The sequence below is a fragment of the Strix aluco genome, chromosome 5, assembly GCF_031877795.1.
Source record: "Strix aluco isolate bStrAlu1 chromosome 5, bStrAlu1.hap1, whole genome shotgun sequence".
NCBI lineage: Eukaryota > Metazoa > Chordata > Aves > Strigiformes > Strigidae > Strix > Strix aluco.
Genome location: NC_133935.1, coordinates 35,267,329 through 35,281,206, shown reverse-complemented (window position 1 = coordinate 35,281,206; position 13,878 = coordinate 35,267,329). Strand labels below are relative to the sequence as shown.

The following is a 13,878-nucleotide window of genomic DNA, read 5'->3' as shown; positions in this document are numbered from 1 at the left end:
AGCAAGCAGGAATGTCTTAGAAGTCACTCAGGAGAAGTAACAAAAAGCTACTCCTTACAAATAGTACCTTTCTATATATATTTAGAGTTAAAACCTTGAAAGGAAAAGCTTTCTTTACAATATCCATTAGTTTAATCATAGATTTTAATAACGTGTATTAGAAGTATACAAACACACATATTTACACACACATAGCAGCATGGTGTATATAAAATATTGGATGAAAACTTGAAAGGTCAATCTGATATACAAAGGCTAAAAAATGTAACAATTTAAAAGAGTACATATGCAATAAATTTCATTATACTTCAAAAGCGGTATAATTTGCTCATACAATAGAGCAATTTATGTGACTGCATCAAGTAGTTCCCAACCCTGCAAGATAACATGACAAAATCATGGGTACTCTACCCTCAAATCATCCGCTGTAGCATTTTATCTACCACAAGCTGAATAAATGGCTATACTTAACCACATTTGCATCCTGCCATGGAAAATTGTTTCTGTTTATGAATTGGGTCTAATTTTACAAGATTAGGCAGTAGAAAATACTAGTTTGCATTACACTTGTGACTTTTCCCACCAAAATCTCCCCATGCTGATATTGTGCAGGCAGAGAGCAAAGGGGTTTGTCTGTCCACAATGATGGAACATCATCCTGAAGCAACACCCCAGGAGATGAACTTTGATATTTCCTTCCCATTCAAGAGACCAATTTCTAAGTGAACTATGAAGCCCTTATTATAATAGTCAGATACTCAGGGGGAGATGATGGAAGAAGGTGAAGGCGGCTGGCAAGCTTCTCCTCGTTTCCAAGGGTGGCTTGAAACATGTCAGGCATTTTCTCAGTCCAACTGCTTTACTGCATTCTTGTGATGGTAAGCTTTGGAAATGCATTAGCTAACCTGACAAAATGCAAACATCCATTTTACCACTTCTATGAATCATTCAGCCAGACATTATAAACTTACAGTTTCGTCACCTGCCAGTTTAAGCACAAAGAGGAACTCCAAAGATCAAGACATCTGGGGGCTGGAGGTGCCCAAGGGAAGAAGCTTGTTCAGAAAAGTTGAGTTAAATTTTTAGTTTTCTTTTACTATACCAAGTCTGAAAATACTCAGGATGTATTTGCAAATAATACTAGACATGTTTCTTATGATAGAAGTGTTGCAATTGTTTCTGTATTGCTTACAAGGCATAAATTATCCAGAAGGAATGAGCTTTGATATGTGTATAATACATTCTAATAGTTTCAGTACTAAAAATGTATTAAGATAAGGCTACTGACAAATATATTTTCCTTGACAACTAATATACTTCTAAATGCTCCGTTTAGAAACATTGTGAGGGGAATAAAGAACTTAAAATTATTTCATTTTCTAGCTACCCTTCTTTATTCATTTTAACAATAAAGAGTAATAAGAGCTGAATAACCTGACTCAGTAAAACATCCCATCAGTAACTGCAAAATATAGTCTCCTATCTCAGAAATCATATTGCCAAGTCTCATCTGACTTGGCTAATTCAAATTCCTAGAAGAAAAAGCAGCAGAATGTTTACAGTCACATCACAGTATCTCTCACTCTTGACTTTCTAGATGAGGGTCAACATAAGAATCACAAATTGGTGTTATTTTAAAGTAATATTGATACAGCAAATGCCAAAACATTCTGCTGTTACACACACACACACAGAGTCTCCAGAAACTCATGCTCTGTGAAAGAAGTCTCCCTCAGGGTTCCTTGTTGCTATGCCACACCAGAAATGCCACTCAAATTGGAGACAGATCTAACCGTCATCTTGGTCTCAACTGCAGACACATCACAGTGAAATCCAGAGGATCTACAGCAACAAGTTTCCAAGCTTCACAGCAAGACAGACACCAAAATACCATTGAGGCAGAGAATGGAGAGAGCAAAGCCAATCTTGAGTTACTTCTGACACTCTTCAAAAAGACAAAATAAGATCCAGTCCCTCCCAACACGGAGCAGAAGGACAGAGAAAGCAATCTCAACAAGGAGTATCATTTTTCCCCCCATTTCTACATATTTTTTAATTCTTCTGAGAGTGTTGCTTTGAATTGGTTACCTCTCCTGCAATCAGTGAAAGGAAAAATGCTCTGAGTGATGCCTCATTCAGCACAGACCAATGTAAAAGGATCTCCACCTGTAAGACTACATCTTCATTTCAAGAGTCACAGAAAGAAACTCTTAACAGGTGAATTGTGAGAAGGTATTTCGCATGTAGGCACCTCTAGCAGCAGATCTCTTCATCCCACTTCCATGGCTGGAATGTGATTGATGAGTGAATGCTGAGGAGACTGTGTTTTTTCCCCAGAACCCATAGTAACTTCATAATATACAATAATGACATCTGCTTTGTCTATCTGCTTTGTCCAGAGCCAATTTTCCACTGAGGATGCCAATATTTTATGTTTCTGTGCCAGTTCCCTGGCTCTTTCTAAACTCAGTTGTTCCATAGAATACACTTTTGTTTGTCTGTTGGATATTTTCAGCACTTTTTCAGGACCATTTCATACTACTTGATATAATAGGAAAACCTTTTAGTTTTATACAGTGGCCTCTAACAAAAAATAAAAAATTAGAAGTTGGTCTATTTGGGCAGCTAGCCCTGCAAAACACAATGTGATCATAACCCTGAGAAACACAATGTGATCATACCCATTAGTTAGAATTTATAAGAATTCAGATCTTCATGCATAAAATTAAAAGAGCCAAGTAACAAAAAGAACATCATTTTGAATTAAAAAAAAAAAAAAAAAGCCTTAGGGCAATCACAACTCTCCAAACGGTATTGTCCTAGGATGCCACAGTACATCAAACCAGGACATGCCCCTGTGAGCTACAGTGCTTTGACTTTTCCTTCTGGTGTGCTTCACATTCAGTCAACAGATGCTCAGGGAGAAGATGTACCACAGACACACTAATGTGTGTCTAATGCAAGTTCTAGTGAACTAGTCATGAGTTGGTAAAATCATACCTGACAAAACTCTTACCCAAATAAAATCTGCAATTTAATATACTATTAACCTTAAATTTTATTAAATTTTAATATTATTCTAAATATTCTGGTGTTGGAGACATTTTTCTAATATTTATTGCCAGGCAAAATCTAAAGAGGAGGCAGCATGGCTTTAGAGGTTGGCAAGTTATCTCTATATCTAAAGAACTATTTTGTCTCTAGACATAGAAATGCTTATTTCATTTCTAAATATTCTAAAGCATAAATATTCTAAAACATAGAATGCTTAATTGCTTGAACTTTGAGAACTTATTAGGCTATCATATTTATGATACAATTTTTATGTAAAGCAGAGAGGTACTTCCCATAAAGTTAGGGTAGAGTCATGTAATTCTGAATACACAGTAATTAGAAGTCTTTGATTGTGTCATGATGTTTCATGATTAAGAATCTTTGATCAGGAAAAAACATTTTAAAATTCTCTGAGCTTTTCATATAACTACTCAGAACTAACAGTGTCACCAACTTCATGATATGCCCACATTCTTTCTGATTTGGCACAAGCAAACAGCTTCCCCCCAGCTTCCCATTTGTTTTTCACCCTGGTGTTCATTCCTTAGAACAAGTTCATTACTTCTTATAAACTGGGTCAAACTGGCAGCAGAGGCCTTGACAGCAGGGCCATTTCCCTACACAACATCCCATGAACTCCTGCCTCATGTTCCTTTTCTAGGGAACAGTCAGAGTGTTAATATCCACTACTTGGTACAGGAAGTGAATAAAGCAGAACAGAGAAATGTGAAAGGGAAGGGCAAGAGAAATGGAAATAAAGGACATGGTTGAGTTCACCAAACCCTTCTGTTACACTGTTTTGCTGTGGCAGTAAGACATCACTGTTACTGAGGCAATACATACTTGGTTTGCTATTACCACAAGATATTCTTGGCAAAACTGTTTTCACAGATTTAGTTTCAATTTCACAAACTACCCTTCCTTTCTCAAAACATAGGATTTGAATTACTGTATCTGATAACATGAATTTCAATTCAGTTTTAATATTCAATTCTATAAGGTAGATTAATGCTATAAAATATTTTACACTTTAAATGCAAGAATACAGAAGTAGAAAATTATCAGTGTCACAAGCAGTCTGCCATAGCTCCCTTGGGTACATACACACACACACACACAATATTACTATGCAGTTAGATAGATGGTTCAACTTTCATTTACAGAGTACAGACTAAGAGTTTAGGGAAAAGCGTAAAAGACTGCACAATAACAGCATTGTAGTAAGAATCATATGTAGAATATAAGATACAATCATTGTATTTTGTCAGGACCACAACAGTTCTGTTAGTTCTTTTCTGACTAAAAATCTCCACAGAAGATGCACCTTTTTTCCTTGCCTGAAATATTTATTTTCTAAAGTTTTGTTTGTGACAACACAGGCTTGGATCTCCAAATGGAGCACTCCACCATGCTTGAAGAGAAGATGGCCAAGAAGTGAAACTAGAAACAAAGAACAACCAAAAAACAGTAGAGAAGATGGTGGAAACACGTCTCTGAAAGCACAAGCTTATGGTTTGTATAACGAAGGCCACAGACCACACGAAGCTTTGAGCAGCACTCCACAAAGGTTTGGAGAGAATACCAGATGCCTTGTCAAATTCATTAACAGAAACTCCAACCTCTGAATTTAATAGAGAAATAACTGAAGTCTGGATCGCATCTGGACACAGGATTCTCGGATGTTTTGCGTATCTACTGAATACACAATCTCTTCCACCTGGCTCTACCATATGCCTCCCTTGCCTTTTAAATGAAATTCCTTCAGTGATTTGATCCTACATGGATGCTCCAATCATGACAGACTATTTAACCATAATATGTCCCACATGTTTTGCTTATCTCCTTGTTACAAACTAGAAGCCCTTAAAAAGACGTATGGTTCAAAAGAACTGGCTCTAAAAAAGGAAAGCACAGCCTACCAAGCACTGGTCACTATGTTAATAATAAAACAGCAGCAATGGAACAGAAAGATAACTGGGTTTTTTCCTGTTTCACCTGGCTGAACCATGTTATTGGATTACTAAGGAACGCTATATGATTTCTGAAGCAAGAAAAACAGTCTTTTTTCAATTGAATTTCTGAGGAAAATTGGCTTCCCATGGCTCTAGGTAACAGAGAGGAGGAAGTCTACTATCATTCTGCTCACTGCACCACTTCAAATTTTAAGACTTTGTATTTAAATAGAAGAGGAACAGAACTAACTCTTTGTCAAATCTGCCACAGAAACAAAGCATTGGGATCACCGGAATGTGTACTGTTATGAGTGAGTTCTTCTCATCTGGTGTAACACCACAAATCAAAGCTGATTTGCAATTGATCGGGGGCGGGGGGGGGGGGGGGGGGAATCTAAATCCCTCCCACTTTTAAATAAGGAAAAAAAGAAATCACAGCAAATAGAGCGCTGCAGGCAACATAACATTGCTATTTTTCTTTTTTCCTGTGGCCAGAAGAAATATCAGTGTCTCAGGAACAAAACACCACCTACAAATACTGAGTTCAGAAGCACTGCTGTACTTTTCTCTGTGGCAGCACACCATAGTTAAGTCAAAAGTACCAAGGTGCTTAGATCTATTCAGCTGACAGCAAGTCCTAGATAAGAAAAAGACTCCCTGGATTAAAAAACAACTCTACATTCCAGTAACATTAAGCACAGTGACATTCAGAAGAGTTCTTAGTAGCATTCCCTTCTTGATCCAGATATGACAAGAGAAAAAAGAAAAAGGTGAGACAGACTACAGTCATACAGGATTAAAGATTTAGCTGCTGTTAAGTGAATGGCAAACAGACTAAAGACAGACTACAGATGCAACAAGTGACTGACCTGTATTGAAACAGTAAGGCACTGATGAAAATTTTGCATGGATGTAATACACCAGGAAAAAAAAAAAAAACAAATACAAAAACCATACTTCTGTAAAAGACGTCTGTGTTAATCTTTCAGACCTATGAAACAAGATTAGAATCAAGCAACTAGTATCTTCTCTTGGTACTTTAAAAAACTTCAACGAAAAAGCATCACAAAAGCTGCTACAAAAATTAATTATACAGTAAAGGCTTAAGGTTAGTAGAAATTAGTCAGAAGACTGCAAGAACAACAAAATCCAATATATGTAAGGGAAACATAGAAATCCCAAGGCACTGAATATATTTAGTAATGCCCTAGAAAAAGTTGGTGAACTGTGAAGTAACAGAAATCTCTGAATGAATCCTGTCTGTCCTAGGGATGGTCTAATTCTAATGCAGTGTATTAAAGTAGTATTTCACCCAGGAAGAAACCGTTAACTATGGTTTATGTAAGATTTGGAGTAAATGACTTTAGCTCCACAGCCTGAGTTGAAATGTGTAAAAGTTGACAGGTAACATTAAAGTCACATTCATCAAGTTCACAGAAAACTGACCTGAGGAACCCAAGAGCCGACTCACTGATGATGCAATGTACTGAACATCCGAAGATGTAATTCATGGAAACTACTGGGTTCTAAGTGAAAGATACATTTTTAGGAAATAAAGCTGGAAGATAAGAGACAATTGATGAAAAACTGCTTGGAATACATGAAGGCTAAAGTACTCCTATGTATAAAAAATGAATGGTAAGTGGTACTAAGTATCACCACAAAATATGACGGCATGCCCTCATCTGGGACACTATATCCATTTCTGAAAATATTAAAACTAATTTAGAAACAGAGAGGATAAACAAAAACATTAATGACAAAGTAATGAACAATGCACAAAAAGTTACTTGGATGCCCATTTATCTTAACATCAGAACAAAACCACTCATAATACTAAAAGAGAACACATTTAAAGCCAGTAAAAGGAAACAGTCATTGCATAACATTTTAATGCCCATGAAAACATCAGAACAGAATACGGTACCAAATTCAAAAGCTTAAAAGAATTAAAAAAAAAAAAAAGGTACTTGTGGTAGGGTTTGTAGAAAGAGGCAATACCTTTTATGCCTACAGCATAGTAGGATTAGACACACACTGACACATAAACACTTAAATTCTTTACTTAAGAATATTCATAGTACATTAGGCTGAAAATAAACACTTGTGAGGATAAATTTTAGTATTTCTGGACAAAAAATCTCCCCAAACAATGGCACTCTCACACTCTGCACCAGGAAGGGAGCACTCTAAAATCTCACCACCACTGTCAGCAGCCAGTGGGTAACCAGTAAGCAAGACTATAGTGGACATAACTTTGGTGGTCTGAGAGGCTCTCCTCCAGCCTTTATGCAGAAGTCATCTGTATCAGCAATGCTGTGTCCTTCATGAATTCCCAGATACCATTCAGTTTCCTCCCAAGAGGCCCCTATCAGTAGATGAACTGCAAGGGCTACCATCGCCTCAATTCTGCAAGCTATAGGGAATCACGGGGGACTCCTAAATGGCAATAACAACTGCAGCAGCTACACCTGTCACCAGATTTTTCAAGTACACAGCTGACTGGCACCTTCTTACACCCTCCAACATCAATTTGTACAGGAGAAGGGTATCACCCTCTTTACCCATGGGTAATGTGGCCACCCCACACAAATGCCTTGCATGCTCTATTTAATCACACCTTAAACTCCTGTAGAATTGTCAGGTGTGTATTTGGTGGCTGAGTGCAAGATTGAGAATGCTGCGTGGCCTGCTGGATGTCCAGCATGGAGAGGACCTGCATGATCTGCTGCGCAGCATCTTGCGAAGAGGCACACGGGCCTACCCCCTGGAGCAGGACAGGGCATTCCCCTGTTTGCACCCCCACCTGCACCTACTGCTCTCAGCTGGCCACGAGTTATAGCATACCAGGCAAGTCCAAAACACTGCCTACAACCCTACAGCTTCAGGTGGGAATTTTCAGGCTACTGTACTGGACCTGAACCACCTAACACTCAGCAGGCCTTTTGACTTATCGCAGTCTAAAGACAGATCTTCTTTTCCAGGCAAATCACTAATTAGGACCCTGAGTCAACAACCAGCCCATACGTGCGTAATGCATCTGGTGCAGTGTCACACCATTCCCCTTTTCTCTCACATCCTAGGAGATGGAGCACTGAACAGTACATCTGTTTTGTTGATGCCTTTCAAATAATTGCTTCCATTTCATCACAACACAGAAGGACTTCAGTGTGGAATCCTACTCCCGCTTAAAGACATCATAGTTCACTCATCCATTCACTCTAAGACCCATTCCATACCTTCTCAAATACTGACATCCTCACCAACTCTCTTGACAGAATATAAAGCTTCCCCTAGTTAATTCTGTAATAATATATACAGAAAATTATTTTCTTTCTACTCAGAAAAACTGTATAGGTTGTTCTTTGGGTACAGGCAGAACTGAAACAGCTGCTGTCATCAGTGGCTATTATCTAATTATGTGTCATGCAGCAGATCTGCTCAGACATAGCCAAGCACAGTGCATAAATGAGGAGCTTACACTGCATGAATGATAAATCATCTTGTAAGTAAAATATTGCTTAATTTCTCTTTCATTTATGGTAAGTCCTCACACAGACCAATATTAGCTTTTCTATTCCATGAATCTTTACACGTATCGCTTACACAAGCATAGAAATGGTCAGTATTATGAAACGCAAAAAACTTGTTTCCAACATGACAATCCTATACTCGACAGACCTTAACACATACATTGAGTAGAAGATAACATAAAATCCTTAATATACTAAACTGTATGTGGCAAGGTATATGCAACTTCCACATTGCAGGCAGCAAAAACAACACCTCATTTTGAGAATTTGCTTATACTTGATAACTATCACATTCTGCTCAAAATACAACATTCTGTACCTAATGCAAAGAAAAGCCACTTGATGCAAAATAATTTTCTAAATTTAAAATCAAGAAATAACGGTGCAGGGTAAAAAAGCATGACATCTGCCTTTTCAAAACTGCATCATTTATGTCACATTAGCAAATATCTTTTTAATGCTAGCTGATCAAATTTCATGACAAAATAACTTTTTTTGATAGGACATTAACTGTAAGGACTACTTTAATTAAAGAATTTTTAAAAAAAATTAGTATTCTCTTATGTAAACTAGGTAAAAAGCTGACCGATCCTTCAAATATCTATCAATACAGAAGGAATAAACATCAAGTTATGAAAAGGAATTAAGTAGATGTAACTGATGCAAATGTCAAATAGCCTAAAGACATTGAGAAACACCTGGAAGATTATTAGAAAACACACATAAAGGTATGTTTATAATGGGATTGCTGATTTAGTTCACAAACCAGTTTTGCAAATTTAGTTTAGGACTTAAAAAAAAAAACACCAAGAAAAACCCCCGAAAAAACAAAACACATAGCTGCATAGCAAACAATTGTTTTGCAGAAATATAAGTTACAAAAACAAACAGGAGAGAAAACCCAATTAACATTTTACAGAGCTCATTTCACTTGCAAATTTAAATAAATGCATACCACCTCTTACATTTACTCTATAAAGGTGGGAGAGGGGAAGTTACCTGAGGGCAAGGTATTCAGACAAAAGGCCCCTATTCCTGGTGAAAGCAAGTGGTCAGTTGCCACGGCTTCTGAGAAGCTTCTGGTGCTCATTTTGGTAGCAAGGATATTCACAGCAAACCAATCTCCACCAGAGCCAGCTGGGATCGCTGCAGGGAACGGGACACAGGGGACACACAAGGGATCAAGTTCAAAGGGAAAAAGGAGTGATACAATAACATAAGAGAGTTTCAGCTAAAGATAACTGCAGTTACAACAGTTTGTTACACATCATGACATTATAGAACTAAAAAGGAAACAGACCTGAGTAAAATGCTAGATTTCCATCAGAATACCTCTTGCTGTCTGATACTACAACGCTGCAGCCATGTTTAAATGAACAGCTTATGGAGAAAATTTTAATCATGCAGAAAAGGTCTATATAATATAGCCAAGTGGTTTCAGAGATACTCAGTAAGTATATTTGGAATGTGAGAAGAAAAATAACCTGGAGATGCAGCATAAGAGGTTATTTTATTTTGAAATGGGAGACAAGTTTTCAGTTTTGTTTTGCCTAGCCTGAGTTTTCTCAGCCCACATTATTTGTTCCTATTCACAGTGTCTCAACTTCACCTATTCAAAATTCACACTAAAGAAACATGACTCTACAGACGTAACAGAACAGAACTTCTTGGATTTGATTTTGTATTTGGGGCAGTGGTACAAAGACCTGCACACTCTTGACATTCTGATTTTTCAGGCTATGAAATTTCAGTACACTAAGCTTCTCAAAAATTAAAAATCAGAATATTTAATTTGGCAAATCATGTGGTAATTCAAAATGAGAAATTTTTTGTTAACTGTCTTTACTTTGAAAAGATGCCTCAGCCTAAATATAATTAATTCCTACACTTTTAGTCTTTTGAGTACAATAAAATCCAAGCGTTTGGACAGTGCCCCGGTAGGCAGTTTGTTGGGATACCTGAACAATGTTAAAGAGCTCTAACACTAAAATGAATTAGATACCTAGTTACTAATTATTATTTTTCTCAGGTCTCCAGATCACCAGCAATGGGACCAACATGGTAATTGTTTCAAAAGTAAGCAACCATGTAACTTCCAGATTCCTGGGTAGCTGGATCCCAACATTGCTTCTTTGGGAGTCAGATAACAGAAGCAGCCAACTACTCTGAGAAAATAAAAGCTCTGGTATTCTCAAACTATATGGTAAACTGCATGGCAGAGCTGCCACAAAATCTGTGCTGGGGGCATTCTTCACATAGCAAAGCTTGTACATCCACGTAGGGGAGCCTGGAAGTACTAAAAGCCACAGCCTGAGCTGCAGCTCTTTTTTTACTTGCCTCTCCTGTTTCTTCTCATGAAAAGAAGAGAGAATGAAGAGATCTGAACCCTGGTTAGCACCAGCTCCACAAAGGTGTACAGAAGAACTTCTGAGGGAGCCACGGGATTGAGAAACCTGGGTTCTCCCACAAGCAGTCAAAACCTAGAGATGTTGTGTAATTACCTGTTAACAATTATTCCCATGATTTGCAAAAAATCTGTGAAACAAATACTTTGTGTAAACCTTTAATTCCATTCATGTTTCATCAGAGATTATCTAATCTCCTTTGTCCAATCTGCTTGTAGAAGAAAGCAGCAAATAATACAAAATACACTTTAAAAGGCACCTCTCACTCTGAAAGTTACTTAGCACACACTTTTATACCCCTTTGACATAAAAAAACCCACCAAGGCCTCGGCAGGAGAAATATCAAATTTCAAAAAATGTAACTGGGGGCTTTGTTTTGATTCTTACATACTCCATAATTATTTGAACATAAGACACAATTTTATTCCCCACAGGCTTTATTTAAATACCCTTTTTCCTGAGAATGCTTCCCAGTAGCACATCAGCTACTTGAACATGAAGTAATCTTCAACATCATTTTCATTGTGAAACTTATTTCCCAGTAAAACTATTCTGAGAATTGTTTAAAGAAAATGATCGCATACTGTACTAGTAAAATGCTGATTTATTCCTGTCGATTCTGCAAATGCATTAATTTTTATTATGTATACATAAGAGTTGTCTGACTTCAACAAAGCTTCAGCAGAACTTTAACTGTACAAATAAAATGACTGCAGAATCTAGATTTATAATACATTTGCAAAAATAATGTAAACAAATGGAAAACCAGAAGTCAAATTCTGTGCATTTTATTAACCTAAATGCTACTGAAAGCTTAAGAGATCTTTGAGAATGTAACACAAAATTTAGTATTAAATCTTAATAAATGTAATGATTAAGAATTCTACCAGCAAATACATGATTGCTGGTTTATTTAAAATACCATTATAATTTCATAAAGCACCACAGCAATTTCAGATTCACCTTTTGGAAGACATTCTGTTACAGAAGCTTAAAATGCAATATGACGCATGAAGCTACTAACAAAAATAGAAGAAAGTGATTTTTTTTTATTTTTGTTGAAAAAAGCATTTATTGATTCCTTCATGCTCATCAGAACACTACCAACACGTTCACACTGACAAAACCATTGGCATGAAGTCTCCATTTAAATACAAAAAGTACTGAATTCCAAACATAAGGGAATTTAATAAATACAGGATTGTAATGAAACTTAAAATGGATCTTTCTCCTCATTCCCTTCTGCTGTCTCAAGCAGTTCTGCTTTACTACCTGTCCTTTTTCAGACTCTAGGTGTAACATTTAAGAAAGACATTATGCTAACGCTTTCCATAAGCATTCAGATTCAATATATATTCATTCCGAACAATGGAGATTGTTATGTCTACACTGTGTTTTGCAATTTCCCCCACATATTACACAAGCCAATAGTCAGTCACATAGAATACACTCTGTAAAATCTTCAGTATAAGCAAAGAGAGAAGCTGTTTTACACTTACTCTATGAAAGGTACACACTTTGTGTTCTTTGGCTGCCTAAAAGAATTGAATAACTTTCACAAAACTGAAGTGACATAGAAAGGGAATAGAAAATAAGCAAAAATTCTACTTTTTTTCTACTAGCAGAAGTTTCAAAGTTCATCCAAACAATTTTGGTAATTTAGTTACAGGAAGGAATGAGCCCATTCTGGCCAAACAAAGGTGTTACATTGGTAGATTCTAAAAGGAGTCACCTCAGATCTCTTGAGATTACAACATCCCTCACCAAACAGGCATGTCTTACTGGTATAAAAGCAGATATGCAAGTCAAATATTTAGGTCGGACATGTATCAGTGAAGTTGTACCAGATGATGTAAGATATCACTGTTTATAGCAGGATCAACTGGTTCCTGATATCCATACAATTAGTATGCTATTCTTTCTAAAATCACTCTCCGTATAGATTTTAGCATGATTTCCCAACTATGAGGTGAAAAAAATTGTCACAAAATTTACTGCAGTTTTCTTCTGTTGAAATCTTAGTATTTTCACATCTATTGCTTCAGGTGAGCAAAAGCTAAGAAGGTCTAAGATCACACAGTACATTAACTAATGACACAAACTGAAAACAATTCAGATTTCTGCCACATCAAAGACTTTGAAACCTCCGTTTTCTTTGTGAAAACAGCAAATAAGATTCAAACATGTAATTTCTTAAGTTGAAATATGTGTTATCATTGGTAAACTTAAGAGTTAATATCTAATTGAGATGAAGAATGCCATATTCAGTGGGACTACTTAACATAGATCTTATACATATTTTGATAAACAAAACTGTTTTTCACAAAAAGGCATGGATATTTCAGATACTTATACAGAAGACTCAGACCACTCATTAGTAGAAGGGAATTTCAGTTAAAGATACTAAAAGCCAAAACCAAAAAAACACCTGAAAAAACCCTTATACAAGTCTGTGTCAGTAATACCCAATCTCTGTCAATATCTTAGATCCAAACCTCTGTGGTGGAGATGATCCCCTTATAACACAGATAGTACAAAATGAACACTACTGTGAACTTGTGTAGTGCATTCTGGAGTCGTACTGGAAATGTTTAACACCACTGGTTTATACATTTGTCTGCAAAGTCTAACTGAGGAAAAAGAAGTAACGCTGAAGGGTATCTGCTATTATCATAGCAGGGCGGTGCACAGAAAATCTTGCAATAAAAGGTGCTGTTCAACAAGAAATCTCTCACCTGTAAAAACATGTAACACTACACAGGAAGATTCAACACAAGTTTCAGTTCACTGGGGAAGACCTTGACAGTAAGTGACCCCAACACTACACAGAAGACACAGTGTCTCACTCCTACCTTCGTAAAGGATAATGCCATTATGCAGACACTTGTTTCATTTTAGGGAATGTATATTATAAAAGAAAGACACTCCACCGTT

General features: G+C 36.8%; 1 protein-coding gene across 4 annotated transcripts in view; it reads right to left on the bottom strand.

Annotated features, from left to right (window-relative positions):
- BLTP3B (bridge-like lipid transfer protein family member 3B) overlaps positions 1-13,878 on the bottom strand; it is a 59,618-nt gene that overhangs the window by 42,219 nt on the left and 3,521 nt on the right. The window contains exon 2 of one of the 4 annotated variants that reach the window (XM_074826974.1): positions 9,539-9,685. The exons of the other annotated variants lie outside the window; for them this stretch is intronic. The gene's annotated coding sequence lies outside the window, so the exon portion shown is untranslated. The remainder of the gene's footprint in view (positions 1-9,538; positions 9,686-13,878) is intronic. 4 annotated transcript variants of the gene reach the window in all.